Source organism: Carex rostrata, chromosome 1 (assembly GCF_964058835.1).
Source record: "Carex rostrata chromosome 1, lpCarRost1.2, whole genome shotgun sequence".
Lineage (NCBI taxonomy): Eukaryota > Viridiplantae > Streptophyta > Magnoliopsida > Poales > Cyperaceae > Carex > Carex rostrata.
In genome coordinates, this window is record NC_135918.1 from 15064665 (window position 1) to 15085463 (window position 20799).

The window sequence follows — 20799 nt, forward strand, 5'->3', positions numbered from 1 at the left end:
GATCGCACCGGATCTTCTCGTGGGATCTTGACGGTGCACCACGCTCTCCTCGCAGGATCTCGACGGTGCACCACGCTCTCCTCACCGGATCTCAACGGTGCACCACGCTCTCTTCGCTGGATCTTGACAGCGTGGATAACTAGTGGCGAGCAGTAGAGGAGAAGAATAGGGTGGGTTTTGGACTGTGCTGAATTTATTTATTTATTTTTCTTTCTAAGAGGAGATTGAAGATGGTAAATTTTGATCACGTGGGGGAACAAAAAAAGGAAGGTTGTTAGGAGGACTAATAGGGGACTGAATGGGAGGACTAAAATCTTTATTCTTTTGTTTAATGTATTAAATAACTTAAAATCACTATACTTTTTCAAACATACAATATAAAAATCATATTTATCTCTATGCTCCATAGTTCATATATATTTTGAGTTTAGTCTCTATGAGATAACTCAAATTTGGAATTTATGAGAATTACGAATCATTCGAATTCTTAAGCCGTCCTCAAACCGGATTTCGTATCCTCTGAGTTATCTAAAATTTTGAGTTTAGATCTCAGACCGTCTAATTTAAATCGACACGAATATTAAAGAGACTGTATTCTAATCGGACGGTTCAGAGCTAAACACAAATAGTGCGTTAATGCAGTACGAATTCGGTTGAAGATTTTAACATAGTAGTTGTCGCGTCATGCAGAGCAAGAACCATATGAACTGCTGTTCGGATTATTTAGTCTGTGAGCAGTATGAATTGAAAAATGCTCTGTTAATAGCTTTACCCCAGGTCGCTTCATTCCTTCATTTCGGAGGACAAACTTGGGTCCGATGCCCATCCAAAACCATCCGATCCTCTTCAAGATTCGTGCGCACGGATATTGAAAAAACGTGCACGGACATTAAAGCGAGGTGCACAGATCTTAAAGCAGATCGGATGGTTTTGGAACCCATCGAATTCAGTTTGAGTCCGATGGGCATCGGACCCAAGTTTGTCCCCATTTCGGAAGAACCTCTCTTTAGCCCCCTTCTACTCTCTAGTCTCTATTCTATCCCCTTCACTTCTCTGAGTCCGTGTCCTCCCAAGTACCTGAGGTGCAATTAATATAAATGGACGGCCCAGATTAGTTCCACCCAGGCCAAACTCGATCCGGTAGCTGTTGAGGTTGTAGGTATGCTTTGAGATTCGTGCCAAGTGAAATGAACGGTCCAGATTCACCTCTTGTACCTCAGGTACCCGGGGAGATACGGATTCCACTTTTCTCGCCTCTCTCTGTGTCAATTAACTTATCTCTATCTTCTCAGCTTCTATATTTGAGCTCCAACGTAAGGTAATAGCATCATAGCTTGTGTTTTAGTCCGATCTCTCAGTCCTATCAATCTAGCAGGGTAGCTCAGTTAGCAGTTCAGCTTTCTATTTCTATTCGGTAAAAATTTGAAACAATTAAGAAGTGTGTTTTTTTGTAGTGATTAATTTAAGCTGTGGACTAGTGAACCACCGATTGTTGTTTAATGTGTTTAATTTTACTTATGTAGACTTGGGATTTTGGATTTAATTGATGTGAATTTGTGAAATTAATGAATTTCCTTTGTAGATTTTGTGGATTTTATGGATTTTCCTTTTTATTTACGAATTTTATAAAACCTTTCAAGGCTTTGAAATTGGTCATGTGAATTGTAAGTGTTAACAAGCTTAACAATCTATATTAAAAAATATAATCAATAAAATTGAATTGGCGATGTTAAACCCTAGGAACTCAAATCTTTAATTTTTAGCTTAATTTCTGAAGATTTTTATTCCATTCTTTAGATTGGCAATTTTATTTATCTAGTGTGAATGGAGGATGGAGAACACTGACAACTCTTTTCTCTTTGGATGCAGCCTCTGGCTGTACCAGTAATCTCCTCTGGCGTGTTATAATGTGAGTGAGCATTATCTTTAACTGGAAGCCTCCTTCCAAAGTCCAAGCTGAGGCAATCCTTTATGAGCTTGAAGGTAAACTCTTTTCACATGGAAATTATCTTATAGTATTTATAGTTTGGTGCCAAATCCAGCGAAAAAGATTTTCCAGTGTGAGTTAGACTTTGGAAAAATATCAAGTTTTTTATTGGTTAATTATGCAATTGAGCATCATTTATACTTTGTTTCTCAAATTAACACAGAAATTGACAGTTTTGCCAAGATTAGTGATCAATCTTGATATTCTCACATGTTAAGAAACCATTCTCCTACCAAAAAAAAATAAAAAATAAATAACAGTGTTGTTTCAGTGATACCTAGAAATGCACCTACCATACCTATCTTCCCGACGTCATGTTTTTCAATGTTGTTGTTGGCTTCTTTAGTTGGGATAAGTTGTGCATTCAAGCTTTTATGTGATTCTATCTTGAGGCTTAGTTACTGCATATTTGCATGATTCAGGATTGCGTGATGATTAATTAATATTTAAGGATTAATTGCCATGTGATGGGGCTAATTTGCCTAAACATCCAATTAATCATTTGACCTAGGTATTAACAGCTTTTGTTTAGTATTTCTAACCACAGCCAGAGTCAGATCATAACCTGAGAGGAACCCATTTGCTGGATTTTAGATTGATGAAGGCACCAAAAAGGGAGGCTAGGTAAAGTTCAAAACAGGAAACTGAAGTTGACAAATTGTGCTGTATCTTTTGCAGATAGATAGCTGGTGTAATCTTGTGGATTTTGAGTGCTGGTGAGAAGGCAAAAGGAAATCAAACAAGTACAATTTGAGAGTGTTTGGGTTTTTGATTTGGGAGGAATGGCGAGATTGCAATGTGGTATCGTACTTGTGATAGATGGAAATGGTAGCAACATGCTGACATTTGTGTGAAGGTAAGTACAAATGTGCGAAAGTCCTTTCTATTTCATCAAAAATTCAATGGCTATGAAAAATGAATGTAAACAGAAATAGACAATTAGGTAAGTTGAACCTGATTTGTAGACATGCCAACTCAATACAAACAGATTCTGAGCAATTCATAGTGCTATCTGGTTTAGCATAACGTATTGGAGAAGAAAAATGCTACTATCACAACTAAATGTGCCAAAAAAGGGAAGAAAAGAATAATTATACACAGTATGTATTGCAAGAAGAACATTACAAAAAAGCACAACAGCTATCAATGCAATAGAAAAACAAATAAAAAACCAGAGGAAACTATGTTTGCCAATTCATTATTTAGAACGTTCTCGGTTCTTGTTTCAGCAGCCACGAAGAGTCTGAAGATGGAGCAGCAGCCGACTTGGTGAAATTTTTTGTGACGCCACTTGAAGTAGCCTCAGAGGAGGTGGTATAAAATTGCATATTAGGATCGAATGGAATAGCATACACTGGCATCGGCATTTTTGGAGGAAGAATTGGTAAATTAGCTTGAAAGTGCAATACACTCATGACCTGCCTAATAGATGGACGTGAGGATTTTTCCGGGTGTGCACACCATAAACCAACAATCATCAGACACTCGACTTCTTCCTTTATGAAATCACCATTTAAACTTGAATCAACAGCCTCCATAAGTGCATTCTGCCCATACAAATCCCAAACCCATTCAACTAAACTCACCTTCCTTTGATCCTTTTGAGGCATTATGGGTCTCCTTCCACATGCAATCTCCAACAAGACGACTCCAAAACTGAAAACATCAGAATGTGTGCTTGCATTTGCCGTGCCAAGGACACATTCTGGTGCTATATAACCCTTGGTGCCAGCAGCTACAGTTTCTACTTCTTGGTTGTGATCAATGAGTCTAGCAAGGCCGAAATCACCGAGCTTAGCATTGAATGAGGAATCTAACATTATGTTGCTTGGCTTAATATCTCTATGCACAACACATTGTTCCCACTCTTCATGGAGGTAGAGAAGAGCAGAGCCTAGCCCTAGTGCTATATTTTGCCTAATTGGCCAAGTTAGAAAAGTTTCTTTGCTATACAAGTGTTTGTCGAGGCTTCCCTTGTGCATCAATTCATAAACCAACAAAAATTCTCCATGATCATGGCACCAACCAATTAGTTGAACAAGATTTCGATGCCTTAGTTGGCTTATGATCCGGACTTCTGATATATACTCTTTTTTCCCTTGCTTTGAATCTTTTGACACCCTCTTAACAGCAACATAAATGTTTTCATCCTTTAAAATACCCCTGTAGACTGATCCAAACCCCCCTTCTCCGAGTTTCTCGTTCTCCCCAAACCCATTTGTTGCATCAAACAGTTCACTGTACGGGAACCTCTTGGGTCCTCTCCCCTTTTCAAAATCGTAATCAATTGATTCATCACCAATGACCTCAATTTCTCGGATTTTCTTGATTGAGCTCCTTTTTCTGAGATGATATATGAAGAATATCCCTACTACAATAAATATAATAAATGTGCACACGACTATTCCACTTATGAGCGGCACATTTATCTTGTTTTTATCTTTGCTGACCAATGTTTTCATCCCTAAGGTTGAGTTAAAAGACCACCAGAAGAGCTGGTGCGTTTCAATGGATGATCCCGTGGCAGCTGAGAAGCCTACAGATGCATTTGCTGGCAGGTTCCTTATATCAACAGTTGCATTGAGGCTGAATTGGATTGTTGAGTTGGCCTCATGCCAAAGGGAGAGACTCAAAAGTTTTTGCCAACTGTTATACTCAATATGTGCTGTCATCCTTTCATTAACAAAGAGGGAGTTTGAAATGAGCTGGTAAGAAGTTGATTCGATCATGTTTACATCAATACCAATGTGGCAAACAGATCGATCTGTTGAATTTGGATCTATAATCTGATTCAAGAAGGTATCAAACTCAACTGCAACTACTTGATTAGCCGATGCATTCATGCCGGTAGTGGAATTGAAAAGACCAAGATATTTGCCAAAGTACTGGCCATCAGCTTGTTGAGGAATTTGAGATGGATACAAAGATAGGAAAAAAGCAAAGCCATCCCCAAAGTTATTTGGTGTAGTATTTTGTATAAGAAAAGAGAACCGGGTTGTAAAGTTGGTTACCTCTCCGGTATCTTTATCCCACAAGGGCACTGGCTGATTGTACGTTGCTCTTCCTGTGCTGTTCCCAAGGCTTGAGGTTGCCGAATTTTTGGTCAAATCGATTTTGTTCGTATTATCATAGTATGCATTGCCTTCAAATTTGATGTTTTCATTGACGGTGTTGGGGTCAGAGAAATTGAAGTTGAATGAAACTGAAACACCATGGGGTACAAGAAGAAACAAATAAATGGAAGATAAGTACAAGACTTGGATTGGTCTTGAGCACAACTCAGGTATCACCATTTTGATTATTAAAACCTTGTAATGCACGGTGACTGTTGTTTCGGGGAGCTTTTGCAATCGGAGCCAAAGTAGAAAGTTTAATGAGTGTATTTTGGAGGAGAATCGTTAATTTGGTGCCAGAGGACGAGGTGAGGCAAATTTATTGGTGCTAATTAAGGGAACCCGCAGTCAACGACATCATTTTTATTCATTTGTCAACTTACCAGTGGAAATTAATTATGTCCATAAATTCTTTTTTTGCGTGGACTTGAATTGGTAGAAATCTTAAAAATTGCCAGTTGAATGCTGTCACAAAAATTACTCCGTCAGCTACACAAGGAATTGGACTGTCTCCAAATTATAAACCTCGTTAGATTACTGGCGCAAGGCACTTTATATGAATGATGCAAAACGCACTAAAAAAATATTGGGGGAATCAAACAGTAGTTTGGTAACTCATGCAGGAGCTAGCTACTATGATTTCAAATTTTTTAATTATGTATATTGAAATATAATCATTTTCTATTTTTGTATAATTCAGCCTCCTTATAAATTATTCCAAGGCGTGTACTTTTATAATTCCCCAAAATTGACAGTATCAAATACCAAGTGTGTTGTAGCTCGGATGTTGTTTTCATGAATCGTTATTCCTTTAAATTACAAGTAACTGACTAGATCATCATTGTTATTAAAACCGAACTGGACAAGTAGGCTGTAAAAAATCAGACTTAGTCACCTATCCGGTTCAGTTTGAATTTAAAACCAAAGAAGAGTGTATATAACCTGGAAAACAGAAAATTGATGAACCAGTCCAAAAAAAATGGTTCTTTTTTTATTTTGTGATTCTTACGTCCCATTTAACTTACCTTATAACATATCCCTGTACAACTTCTCTTCTTCTATGGGATAGGTCCATCAATATGTATTATTGCCGGTTTGAACTTCAAGAAAACGTATAATCATAGTTTTTAAAATTGGAATTGGAATTGGAATCGGAATCGGAATCGGTCACTTGATCATGGAATTGGAATCGGATAAATCGGTCGGAATCAGCTGAATCGGATCGACAACTAGGATTTTTTTTGGCAGAAACTTGTTTTGTACTAAACAAATTAGAAATTTTTGTATTTTGATACATTTTATATTTTCTTAACAATCAAATTTAATTTGTAATATAGTTCAATCTCATTCTTTATTTAGTAAAAAAAAAAAAAAACACTGTGTATGCATCTCCTACACTAGTTAAATATAAAAACTATAAATAAAATAAAACCGTAATTAATGGCTGCGCAGGCTATAAGCCTAGTAACTAGTAAGGCACTCAAGCAAACCAGCACACTTTTGAGTCTTTGATCAAGTATTTTGTTCAACATAACAAAAAAATTGTTGTTGGATCAGAATATAAAATGGATAAGGTTTATTATGAACCACTACAAATTCAAATTCTCTATAGTACAAAATTACACACCAAATCTAGCCATAGAAATAACTGAAGATTCTTCCTCCTAACTCAGCCAAGGACTTCCCCTTTCCAAATTTTTTCCGAGCACCATTTCCTTCTTCAAAAGATGCAAAACTGAACTTAAATCTCAAATCAATAACAATGGTTTTCTTGCTCTCAACCTCAAGATACAACAGAAAGTTAAGGCGGGAGATCAAATCAGTCTAGGACAATGATTTTCACTGCCCATGTACTGACTTGGGTGAAACTCAGCCTAACTCGGGTGAACTCAGTCTGACTCGGTCTGAAAATCGGATAACTCGGCCGAGTCAAACACTGTTCATCCGATTTTTGCTCAAAAACTTGCATAAGTGCGAGACTCAGGTGAAACTCGTACCGGTCCCGTCCGATTCCGAGTTGACTCGATATCGGCTAAATTTCAACCATGTGTATAATGATGGATTTCTGTACTACCCCTAGGCCTCTTCTTGTAGTTTGACCTTTTGCAAAAACCGAATTCACATTTCTTCCCATATAGTTAATTTTTATATTTTTCTTGTTATTTTTTAAGATATGTACAAAATTATTGTTTTTAGAAGATTATGTAAGTTTGTTATCCAAGTACATTTAAAAAAAAAATTATGTACCATTTAAGAACATTAATTTTGTACCTTCTTAAAAAAGTAGCAAAAAATTCTAAAAATTATCAATTTGTTATCCAAGTACATTTTAATATGAAGATTATGTTGAATGGTTCGGATTAATTATTTAGATTTTGAAAATAGATATATTATTATTGGAGCATAATGGGGCACAAAACCAAGGAAACATTTTAACCCTATTCTATAAATAATTAGAATTATAACTTGTTTTACTTTTACAGAATTAATAAAAATCCGGGGAGGCAATAAGCAAAATTGAGTAATAAAAAATAGCATCTTTCATCTGCCTAGAGTCCAAAAAATGTAACCTTCAATGCAACGATCAAACTTCAAAACACATTCTTATTTAGCACTTCATCATGGTGACCACATGAACAAAGATACAGAAAATCAGTAACAGAAAAAAAGAAGGAACATTGGCGCTGTTGCTCATAGTCATTGATTGGGCAGGAACGTGCAGCGGGACCACATGGCAGCGAATGCACGAGCACAAGCGGACCATGCGCCACGATTTTCTGCAGTAGGATTTTGTAGTAAATACAAAACAGATTTGTTAACCCGTCATATCTCTTTTAATTTGTTCGTTACTCCATTGTACGTGAAATTTCCGTTACATAAGATCCGAGAAAAAAATAACCAGGGAAAAGAAAATACTGGCGAAATTCCTGGACCGGGTGTTCTGTACCAAAGCGTTAAACGAGAATGAAAGACGAATTCAATGGACCGTGAACCTTGCTCTCTCTGTCGACCTGAATGCGATGAAGAAACGGTATGGATGGCGACATCGCGTAAGTGCTGGTTGACAGATCGACTGGCGACGTGGAAAAATCCGTATAGGAATTCATACCAAAATTTAGAGGAACGGGCAGAGGGCACTAATCGATGGTACTGATTCATCTCTAGTCTTTTTCTCAATCCATACTAATCACACCTTGATTCATCTGTAGTCTATTTTCTAAATTGGGGTGTGGCATACGCTGTAGTTTACAGCCAATCTGCTATTTCTATCAATTGCTTGGCAATGGGGAAAATTTGTATAGAATAAATCAAACCAAAACAATGTTCTTGGCAAGATTTTAATTGATGTGTGGGGCATATTGTCCAGGCAACCAAAAGTAAAGCAACTAATTTAATGAAAAATTGGCACTTCCATCCAAAGGATATGGCACTCTTCCTGGGACAATGTCAAAGGGCAAAATAGGGTCACTAAGAGGATTTGGGCAACCTGGTTTATATGTGCAGCATGAATCATTTGGAAACAGCGTAATTCGCTGATTTTCAGGGGTGAGTGCATCACACCAGAAATCTTGGCTGAAAGAGTGAGACAGGAAGGGGTCCTGTGGTTGAATTGCTGCTAAGGAGAGACAATGGGCAATAGCATAGATCGTTATCAATACCACTGTATTGGGAAAAATTGTGGAAATAGTGGTAAAGAGATGTACCAGTGGTATTTAAATTTCTGCAAGTTGTAACACCTTGGTAGCTTCTACCCGGATTTATAAAATAAAAAATAAAATAAAAAACTAATTTAATGAAATTATGTTAGATTGAACAGTAGTGAAATTCTGTTTTCAGTGCTTTGGTCTGTCTTGTTTAATTTTCAAATTTTTAATTGATTTATTTTTTATAGAGATTTTTAAGCAAATGTAATTGGGGCCCATCTGTTAGGGGTAGCGCCAATCTCTAACTTGGATCGGCTGTTATCCCTCATTTCCTCTCTATCTCTCTCCTCTCTGTCCCTCATTTCCTCAATAAAGTGAAGGCCCCACTATCATGCTAGGATAACAGAAGGTTTGGAGTCATGTGTTTCCATGTTGCTCCACAATTTTTACCTCTGGTTCAATAGGTAAATAAAACCCTGGATGGAGAGAAAATCAGCACTGGTACTAATTTGAGGTTTATTTTCAAATTAACTGTCTAAGGTGAAGTATGGAGCACACATAGATGCTTTATTTTTTGTTGTATAAGGTCCTTTTACAACTAAATTTGAAGAGTTTGATATTTCTGTATATACTCTTAACTGGTAAGTTTATAAATTAGATTTAAGCCCATAAGGCTGATTCATATCAGCTGATAATCCCAATACCAACAATGACTGGGCTTAGTAATTGGTTGCTTTCTGTATAATTTTGGTCATTTTAATTTGTGATGTTGAACTAGGGCCCATCTAAGTCTAATTTGAGGGTTTTTTTTTGTGTGTGTGGATTATTACACACATAGAAGAGGCAAGAATGGCCTTTAAAATTGTTTGCTGATTTGTGCCTGGATTTAAATTCGAAACCTCAAAATTATCAATATCCTACCTATAATTATACTCTTTCTGCTTTCTGTTTTTCTCAGAAAATAAAAAGTAATCTCCTTACTGAGGCGACAGTCAAATTCCACAAATACACAAAGAATCTTTAACACATTCTGTCAAATTTCCTTCCATCTAACAGGCGTAAAATAACTCGCAAATGCCAGGCCTGTGGCAAACACCAAACACCTTTTCTCATCTGATCAGATCATAACCTGAGAGGACCCCGTTTGCTAGCTTTTAAATAGATGAAGGTACCAAATAGGGAGGCTGAGTTAAAGTTTAAAATCGGAAACTTAAGTTAACAAATTTTGCTATATCTTTCGCAGATAGAATTGGTGGGAAGGCAAAAGGAAATTGCACCAGCTCAATTTTAGAGTTTTTGGGATTTGATTTGCGAGAAATGGTGATATTGCAACTTGGTGTCGTACTTGTGATGAATGTGAGCTAAGGTAGATATCTAAAGAGTGTAGCTTGGGAGAGGTACAATTATTGGTGCTAATTAAAGAAAACCCTAGACGATAGTAGCTGGCTCTGCGCACAACCAGTCACTTCATTCCTCTCTATTTCGGAAAAACATTTCTCGAGCCCCTCTCGATCAATTTCCATGCTCCATAATCCATAGACGATAGTAGCTGGCTCCGCGCACAACCAAATTCACACTTTCCTTTAATTATTGTCTATTACGCTGTCCTTCCTAGTTCCATGCATCTCTGGTGATTGCCAAGTCCCGACCTTGTCTTATTTCTATCTTCTCAGCTTCTATTTTTGAGCTCCAACTGAAGGTAATAGGTCTCGTGACTCTGATATCTCACTCCTCCTATCAGTCTAGCATGGTAGCTCAACTAGCAGTTCAGCTTTCTTTTTCTATTCGGTAAAAATTTAAAACAATTAAGTGTATTTTTTGAGTAAAATTTTCAAGGCTTTGAAATTGCTCATGTGAATTGTAAGTGTTAACATTCTATATTAAAAAAAGAGGTGATTACAAATTAATGTGGGGAAGTCATCTCTATTTCATTAAAAATTCAAAGGTTAGAAAAATAAACGAAAACAGAAATAGACAATTCGGTAAGCTGAACCTGATTTCATGACATTCAAACTTAAGGGAAAAAGATCATAAGCAATTTATAGAGCTAGGCAGGTTTAGCAGAATAATGGTACTAACAAAACTAAACATACCCAACAAAAGAACTATTATACACAATTCATATTGCAAGAAGAAAGTCTCGAAACAAAAGCAACAGAATAAAAAGGTACATCCGCAATATATGAATCATTGTAATACTGCACAATAAAAGCACTAAAGAAAACTACCAAGTAGGAATCATTGTAGTACTGGACATTAAGAGAACTAAAGAAAAAAAAATATAGAGAAAACTTTGTTTATAAATCCACTATTTATAATGTTCTTAGTTGTTGTTTGAGCAGCCAGGAAGAGTCTGAAGATGGAGCAGGAGCCGACTTGGTGGAATTTTTTGCAACGCCACTTGAAGTAGCCTCAGAGGAGGTGGTATAAAATTGCATATTAGAATCCAATGGAATAAGATACACCGGCATAGGCATTTTTGGAGGAAGAATTGGTAAATTAGCTTGAAAGTGCAAAACACTCATGGCCTGCCTAACAGATGGGCGCAAGGATTTTTCAGGGTGTGCACACCATAAACCAACAATCATCAGACACTCGACTTCTTCTTTTATGAAATCACCATTTAAACTTGAATCGACGGCCTCCATAAGTGCATTTTGGCCGTACAAATCCCAAACCCATTCAACTAAACTCACCTTCCTTTGATCCTTTTGAGGCATTATGGGCCTCCTTCCACATGCAATCTCCAATAATACGACTCCAAAACTGAAAACATCAGAATGCGTGCTTGCATTTGCTGTCCCAAGGACACATTCTGGTGCTATATAACCCTTGGTGCCAGCAGCTACCGTTTCTACTTCTTGGTTGTGATCAATAAGTCTAGCAAGGCCAAAATCACCGAGTTTAGCATTGAATGAGGAATCTAACATTATGTTGCTTGGCTTTATATCTCTATGCACGACACATTGTTCCCACTCCTCATGGAGGTATAGAAGAGCAGAGCCTAACCCGAGTGCTATATTGTGCCTAATTGGCCAAGTTAGAAGAGTTTCTTTGCTATACAAGTATTTGTCGAGGCTTCCCTTATGCATCAATTCATATACCAACAAAAATTCTCCATGACCATGGCACCAACCAATTAGTTGAACAAGATTTCGATGCCTTAGTTGGCTTATAATTTTGACCTCGGATATATACTCTTTCTTTCCTTGCTTTGAATCTTTTGACACCCTCTTAACAGCAACATGAATGTTTTCATCCTTTAAAATACCCCTGTAGACTGATCCAAACCCACCTTCTCCAAGTTTCTCGTTCTCCCCGAAGCCATTTGTTGCATCAACCAGTTCACTGTATGGGAACCTCTTGGGTCCTCTCCCCTTTTCAAATTCGTAATCAATTAATTCATCATCAATCACTTCAATTTCTTCGATTTTCTTGATTGAACTCCTTTTTGTGAGATGATATATGAAGATCCCTACTACAATAAACATAATAAATGTGCCCACGGCTATTCCAACTATGACCGATTTATTTCTCGTCTTTTTATTTTTTCTAACCAATGGGGCTTCTGATGGAGCTAAATTGGGGGAAATTTGCTTCATTTCTAAGGTTGAGTTAAAAGACCACCAGAAAATCTGATGTGTTTCAATTTTTGATCCAGTGCCTGCTGAGAAGCCTACAGATGCATTTGCTGGCTGTTTCCTTAAATCAACAGTTGCATTGATGCTGAAATTGATTCTCGAGTTGGCTTCATGCCAAAGGGAAAGAATCAAAAGTTTTTGCCAACTGTTATACTCAATATGTGCGGTCATCCTTGTACCAACAAAAAGGTAGTTTGGAATGATCTGGTAAGAAGTTGAGATAATAGTGTTTACATCAATACCAATGTGGCAGTCAGTTGGATCTGTTGAATTTGGGTCATGATACCTCGAATTCCGGAAGGTATCAAACTCGACTGCAACTAACTGATTAGCCGATGCATTCATGGAAGTATTGGTATTGAAAAGGCCAAGGGTCCCTCCATAACTATCTGGAGGAATTTGAGATGGATAGGACAATAGGAAGAAAGTAAAGCCATCCCCAGAGGAAGATGTAATATTTTGTATAAGAAAAGAGAACTGGGTTGTAAAGTTTGTTACCTCTCCGGTATCTTTTTCCCACAAGGGTACCAGTTGATTGTAGGTTGCTCTTCCTTTGCTGTTCCCCCAGTTCCCAGTCAAGTCAATTTTTTGCTGATTGTAGGATGCATCACCTTGGAAGTTGATATGTTCATTCACAAGATTGGTGATTGGTTCTGAGAAATTGAAGTTGAACGAAATCGAAGCACCATGAGGTACAATAAGAAGTAAATAAATTGAAGATAAGTACAAGAGATGGATTGGTCTTGAGCACAAGTCAGGAAGCACCATTTTGCCAAGGTAGAAAGCTAGGTGAGTGTAGATTGGGGGAGAATAATTGGTGTCAGAGAGGAAGAGGTTAGGTACGATTGTCGGTGCTAATTAAAATTTACAAAGGTGTTGAGCGGCAATTGACCCCTAGTTAACGACTGTGCATACCCTTCAATGAAGTAATAACTACAAGCATTATTAAATGAAGTTAGAAATACATATTCAAGTGTGATGATATGGACTTTTGTTGATCATGTGACTTTAACGTAGATGGTGGCATTATTTAAATGTGACAATTACCAACCACCTACTGGAGTAATGTCAGCGATGAATAAAAGTACATTATCCAGTCTTTCTGTACCTAGTTTACCACTCAGCCCCTTGTTTAGTGGCTTAGTATTGGCTTCTTTGAAATACTTTTGGAACTTAGCTGGTCAGGGATTCTCTTTGGCTGAGCTGGTACTAGTGTGGGAAAAATAGCATGGTGGAGTTGGCTCTATCACAGAACGGCACAGCATATGTTACTGTTTCGTGCCGTGATTTGCGTATTGCGTGCCGTGACTATTTGCGTGTTTTGACCATCCCTTGACATTTTGATCACGACACGGCATGGTACGTAATCACGCGAGTCTCGTGTAATTAGGATCGTTAGGTCTTAATCAAATGATGAATTTTAAAAAAACTAACTTAAATTATGAAAAAATAGTTAAACGTAAAAAACATGACTAGTTACGTTTGAACATGACACGTAAATAGTCATGGCACGAGAGTCACAGCGTGACTCGCGTACTGTGACCATTCGCGTGCCGTGCCATTTTTCAATCCACGACTCTGGACTCCTAAAGTATAATCTTCCCCCTTCACGTTTCTTCACTCTCTCACTAATGAGTTCGGATCCTTTAATTGCATTATGTCGCCGACTGAATTTAAATTTGAACCGTCCAATTAGAATCCGGAATAATCTGGTCTAAGTCAGTAATGCACGTGTGGGTTCTTCTTTAAGATTTGTGCTAATACATAATATACGGACCAGTTTTGAAATTAGACGATGACTTACTATAGATGATACAAATTCGTTAACTTCTCGTGCTCCATCAACGAGGATGGTCCGAATTTTCTAAAAATTGTTTTAGGATTAATAATTTAATGTGTCAATTGTTAATATAATTGCTGGGATATACCACAATTTTTAAATTAGCAAATTTGCTTTAAAAACAATTGTTGTTTAATGACACACTATTTAATTGATGGGTAAGGCTAATATGCTATGGGTTGCATAGAGGGCTAAAGTGCTACGGCTCAATATTTGAGTTTTCAAAATTCTAACGGTCGATCCGAACCATTCATCTTGTTCTCCATATTAATATGTGTTTGGAGACCAAATTTTACATTTTTGAAAAAAAAATTACTATTTTTTTAGATAGGTAGAAATTTTTTACTATTTTTTACTATTTTTGGGAAATTTTTTTACTATTTTACATTTGAATGGTGCATAATTTTTTAGATCAATTCATTCCAATTGTTGGATTAGAGATGCTCTTAGATTCAGATTATTTAGTTCAAATTAGAAATTTATGGGACTTTAATATTCATGTCCAAACTTATTGGATAATTCGAATTTAAATTGAAAGTTTTATGTTATTTTTGGCGGTGATCAAACTATTACTGATTTTCTCAATTAATTGACCGATTATTTCTAATTATGACTGATTATTTCTAATTATTTTCGATTAATCACTTGATAATACTCTGTTCATCCAATAAAAGCATACTATTATTTACAACACTTATTTTAGGAGATCCGAACTCTCAACGAGTACCCCGCTATTTTTAGCGTTAGTAATTAAAATAGTGGAGAAGGCACCTATTGTTAGTATGAAACATTTTAAGCAACATAGTCTGTTTAAATTTAAAATATAATAAATACTTTTTATCCAACATAATAATGAAACTATGAAATTTTATATATTTATTCTATATTATTTATTTCATAACAACAAAATATTTTGAATTATATTCGAATCATATATTTTAGATCTTATCAATATATTTGACAAGTAAATTGAAGTTAAAACAAAGCAAATTTTAATTAACTTTATAATATTGGTGTTTTATAGTAGTGAAATAAGTAGATAAAAATAGTATCAAACAAAAACACTAAATTATTCTCGTGTAATGTGTTTGCAAGTAAAGTAGTGAAAAAATAATTTAAAGTAAAATAATTTGATAATTTAATTATACTTTACCTATAAAATCTACGTTAAGTTTATTTAGTCTTTAAATATTTTTGTTTAATGTATTAAATAACTTAAAATTATACTTTTTCAAACGTACAATATAAAAATCATATTTATCTCTATGCTCCATAGTTCATATATATATATTTTTTGAGTTTAGTCTCTATGAGATAACTCAAATTTGGAATTTATCCTTTGTCAAAAAAGAAAAATTGGAATTTATCAGAGTTACGAACCATTCGAATCTTAAGCCGTCCTCAAACCGAATTCGTATCCTCTGAGTTAACTAAAATTTTGACTTTAGATCTGGACCGTCTACTTTAAATCGACACGACTATTAAAGAGGCTGTATTCTAATCGGACGTTTCAGAGCTAAACAGAAACAGTGCGTTAATGCAGTATGAATTCGGTTAAAGATTTTAACAAAGTAGTTTTCTGTTTATGTAGAGCAAGAACCATATGAACTGCTCTTTGGATTCTTTAGTCTGTGAGCAGTATGAATTGAAAAATGCTCTGTTAATAGCTTTACCCCTGGTCGCTTCATTCATTTATTTCGGAAAAACATTTCTTTAGCCCCCTCTCTACACGAGCGCGTATCCTCTGAGATATCTCGTATTTTGCGTGACCGACGTGTCCGGTGCCTATTCGGGGGTGACGTAGGGGGCCAGTATTATTTGAACTTTGAGATTCGCGTAGAACGTATTGCAACGGTTGAGATTTTCCAAAAAGTCACGCAAAATATGAGGTATCTCAGAGGCTGCGAATTCGCTCTACTCTCTCTCTCTCTATGCCCTTCTCTCGCCTCTCTCTCTCTCAATTAACTTCTCTCTATCTTCTCAGCTTCTATATTTGAGCTCCAACTTAAGGTATTTGAGCTCCAACTTAAGGTAATAGCATAATAGCTTGTGTTTTAGTCCGATCTCTCAGTCCTATCAATCTAGCATGGTAGCTCAGTTAGCAGTTCAGCTTTCTATTTCTATTCGGTAAAAATTTCAAACAATTAAGAAGTGTGTTTTTGTAGTGATTAATTTAAGCTGTGAACTAGTGAAGCGCCGATTGTTCTGTAATGTGTTTAATTTTACTTATGTAGACTATTGGTACTTGAGATTTTGGACTTCTTTGATCTGAATTTGTGAACTTAATGAATTTACTTTGTGGATTTGGTGAATTTTCCTTTTTATTTACGAATTTTATAAAATTTTCAAGGCTTTGAAATTGGTCATGTGAATTGTAATTGTTAACAAGCTTAGCAATCTATATTCAAAAATCAAATCAATAAATTTAATTTGGCGATGTTAAACCCTAGGAACTCAAATATTTTATTTTTGGCCAAATTTCTGAAGATTTGTATTCCATTCTTTAGATTGACGATTTTCTTGGACGGGGAAAGGAGAAAACTGACAACTCTTTTTCTCTTTGGATGCAGCCTCCGTCTGTACCAGTAATCTCCTCTGGCATGTTATAATGTGAGTGAGCATTATCTTTAACTGGAAGCCTCCTTCCAAAGTCCAAGCTGAGGCAATCCTTTATGAGCTTGAAGGTAAACTCTTTTCACATGGAAATTATCTTATAGTATTTTTAGTTTGGTGCCAAATCCAGCGAAAAAGATTTTCCAGTGTGAGTTAGACTTTGGAAAAATATCAAGTTTTTTATTGGTTAATTATGAAATTCAGCATCATTTACACCTTGTTTCTGAAAATAACGCAGAAATTGACCGTTTTGCCAAGATTAGTGATCAATCTTGATATTCTCACATGTTAACAAACCATTCCCATACACAAAAAAAATATAAAAATAAAAAATAACAGTGTTATTTCAGTGATACCTAGAAATGCATATACCATACCTATCTTACCGACGTTATGTTTTCAATGTTGTTTTTGGCTTCTTTAGTTGGGATAAGTTGTGCATTCAAGATTTTATGTGATTCTAATTTGAGGCTTAGTTGATGCATATTTGCATAATTCAGGATTGCGTGATGATTAATTAATATTCAAAGATTAATTGCCATGTGATGGGGGCTCAACATCCACTTCAGTCATTTGACCTAGGTATTAACAGCTTTTGTTTAGTATTTCTAGCCTCTGCCTGATTCAGATCATAACCTGAGACGAACCCATTTGCTGGATTTTAGATTGATGAAGGTACCAGATAGGGAGGCTAGGTAAAGCTCAAAAACGGAAACTGAAGTTGACAATTTGTGCTATATCTTTTGCAGATAGACTAGCTGGTGTAATCTGGTGGATTTTGAGTGCTGGTGGAAAGGAAAAAGGAAATCGAACAAGTTCAATTTGAGAGTTTTTGGGTTTTTGATTTGGGAGGAATGGCGAGATTACAACGTGGAATCGTACTTGTGATAGATGGAAATGGTAGCAACATGCTGACATTTGTGAAAAGGCAAGTACAAATGTGTGAAAGTCTTCTCCATTTCATAAGAAATTTAATGGCTATGAAAAATGAATGTAAACAGAAATAGACAATTAGGTAAGTTGAACCTGATTTGTAGACATGCCAACTCTGTAGCAAACATATTCTGAGCAATTCATAGTGCTAGCTGGTTTAGCATAACATACTGCAGAAAAAAATGCTACTATCACAACTAAATGTGCCAAAAAAGGTAAGAAAAGAATAATTATACACAACACGTATTGCAAGAAGAAAGTCTAATAAAAAACACAACAGCTAACAATGCAATAGAAAAGCAACTAAGAAAAGAATTGCAAATTCATTATTTAGAACGTTCTCTGTTCTTGTTTGAGCAGCCAGGAAGAGTCTGAAGATGGAGCAGGTGCTGACTTGGTGGAATTTTTTGCTATGCCACTTGAAGTAGCCTCAGAGGAGGTGGTATGAAATTGCATATTAGGATCCAATGGAATAGTATACACCGGCATAGGCATTTTTGGAGGAAGAATTGGTAAATTAGCTTGAAAGTGCAAAACACTCATGGCCTTCCTAATAGATGGGCGTGAGGATTTTTCCGGGTGTGCACACCATAAACCAACAATCATCAGACACTCGACTTCTTCTTTTATGAAATCACCATTTAAACTTGAATCGACGGCTCCCATAAGTGCATTCTGCCCGTACAAATCCCAAACCCATTCAACTAAACTCACTTTCCTTTGATCCTGTTGAGGCATTATGGGCCTCCTTCCACATGCGATTTCCAGCAAGACGACTCCAAAACTGAAAACATCGGAATTCGTGCTTGCATTTGCCGTGCCAAGGACACATTCTGGTGCTATATAACCCTTGGTGCCAGCAGCAACCGTTTCTACTTCTTGGTTGTGATCAATAAGTCTAGCAAGGCCGAAATCACCAAGTTTAGCATTGAATGAGGAATCTAACATTAGGTTGCTTGGCTTGATATCTCTATGCACAACACATTGCTCCCACTCCTCATGGAGGTATAGAAGAGCAGAGCCTAGCCCTAGTGCTATATTGTGCCTAATCGGCCAAGTTAGAAAAGTTTCATTGCTATAAAGGTGTTTGTCGAGGCTTCCCTTGTGCATCAATTCATATACCAACAAAAATTCTCCATGATCATGGCACCAACCAATTAGTTGAACAAGATTTCGATGCCTTAGTTGGCTTATAATCCGGACCTCTGATATATATTCTTTTTTCCCTTGCTTTGAATCTTTTGACACCCTCTTAACAGCAACATGAATGTTTTCATCCTTTAAAATACCTCTGTAGACTGATCCAAACCCACCTTCTCCAAGTTTCTCATTCTCCCCAAAACCATTTGTTGCATCAACCAGTTCACTGTACGGGAACCTCTTGGGTCCTCTCCCCTTTTCAAATTCGTAATCAATTGATTCATCACCAATCACCTCAATTTCTCTGATTTTCTTGATATAACTCTTTTTTATGAGATGATATATCAAGATCCCTACTAAAAGAAACATGATAAATATGCACACGGCTATTCCAACTATGCACGGCACATTTATCGTGTTTTTATTTTTTATAACCAATGGGGCTTTGGGTGATGGGGCTTCTGATGGAGCTAAAATGGGGAAAATTTGCTTCATTTCTAAGGTTGAGTTAAAAGACCACCAGAATAACTGGTGCGCTTCAAAACTTGCTCCAGTGGCTGCTGAGAAGCCCACAGATGAATTTGGTGGCAGTTTCCTTAAATCAACAGTTGCACTGATGTTGAATTGGTTTGTCAAGTTTTTTTCTTGCCAAAGGGAAAGACTCAAAAGTTTTAGCTGACTGTTATACTCAATCTCTGCAGTCATCCTTGTACCAACAAAAAGGTAATTTGGAATGAGCTGGTAAGAAGTTGATTTGATCATGTTTACATCAATACCAATGTGGCAAACAGATCGATCTGTTGAATTTGGGTCTATAACATAATTCAAGTATGTATCAAACTCGACTGCGACTACCTGATTAGCCGATTCATTCATGGCTGTAGTGGAATTGAAAAGGCCAAGATATTGGCCGCCTCCATCAGGAGCAATTTTAGATGGATAGGATGATAGGAAGAAAGCAAAGCCATCCCCAAAGTTATTTGGTTTAGTACTATTTATAAGAAAAGAGAACTGGGTTGTAAAGTTGGTTACCTCTCCGGTATCTTTATCCCACAAGGGCACTGGCTGATTGTACGTTGCTCTACCTGTGCTGTCCGCAAGGCCTGAGGTTGCCGAATTTTTGGTCAAATCTATTAATTTTTCCGAATTATCATAGGATGCATCTCCTTCAAATGTGATGTTTTTCTCGTTGTTGCGGTCTGAGAAACTGAAGTTGAATGAAACCGAAACACCATGGGGTACAAGAAGAAACAAATAAATGGAAGATAAGTACAAGAGTTGGATCGGTCTTGAGCACAACTCAGGTATCACCATTTTGATTATTAAAACCTTGTAATGCTCGGTGACTGTTGTTTCGGGGAGCTTTTGCAATCGGAGCCAAAGTAGAAAGTTTAATGAGTGTATTTTGGAGGAGAATCGTTAATTTGGTGCCAGAGGACGAGGTGAGGGAAATTTATTGGTGCTAATTAAGGGAACCCGCAGTCAACGACAGCATTTTCATTCATTTGTCAACTTACCAGTGGAAATTAATTATGTCCATAAATTCTTATTTTGCGTGGACTTGAATTGGTAGAAATCTTATAAATTGCCAGTTGAATGCTGTCACAAAAAACAACTCAGTCAGCTACACGAGGAATTGGACTCTCTCCAAATACCGGCCCCAAGGCAGTTTATATGAATGATGCAAAACGCACTAAAAAAATATTGGGGGAATCAAACAGTAGTTTGGTAACTCATGCAGGAGCTAGCTACTATGATTTCAAATTTTTTAATTATGTATATTGAAATATAATCATTTTCTATTTTTGTATAATTCAGCCTCCTTATAAATTATTCCAAGGCATGTACTTCTATAATTCCCCAAAATTGACAGTATCAAATACCAAGT

The 20799-nt window shown here is 36.6% G+C and overlaps 1 long non-coding RNA gene and 3 pseudogenes across 3 annotated transcripts in view; 1 reads left to right on the forward strand and 3 right to left on the reverse strand.

The window, feature by feature from the left end:
* Positions 1-2669: 2669 nt before the first annotated feature.
* Positions 2670-5855, reverse strand: LOC144560435 (L-type lectin-domain containing receptor kinase IX.1 pseudogene; annotated as a pseudogene). Its single transcript, XR_013513395.1, has 2 exons — positions 3015-5855; positions 2670-2961 (listed from the first exon to the last, which is right to left on the reverse strand). The product of XR_013513395.1 is annotated as an L-type lectin-domain containing receptor kinase IX.1 pseudogene (transcript).
* Positions 5856-8087: 2232 nt separating this feature from the next.
* LOC144560458 (uncharacterized) overlaps positions 8088-20799 on the forward strand; it is a 54546-nt gene continuing 41834 nt past the window's right edge. Inside the window, exons 1-3 of the long non-coding RNA XR_013513403.1 lie at positions 8088-8247; positions 9988-10443; positions 16796-16909. This is a non-coding gene — a long non-coding RNA (uncharacterized LOC144560458). The remainder of the gene's footprint in view (positions 8248-9987; positions 10444-16795; positions 16910-20799) is intronic.
* On the reverse strand, positions 10468-13427 carry LOC144560362 (L-type lectin-domain containing receptor kinase IX.1 pseudogene; annotated as a pseudogene).
* Positions 18098-20779, reverse strand: LOC144560340 (L-type lectin-domain containing receptor kinase IX.1 pseudogene; annotated as a pseudogene). Its single transcript, XR_013513370.1, has one exon. The product of XR_013513370.1 is annotated as an L-type lectin-domain containing receptor kinase IX.1 pseudogene (transcript).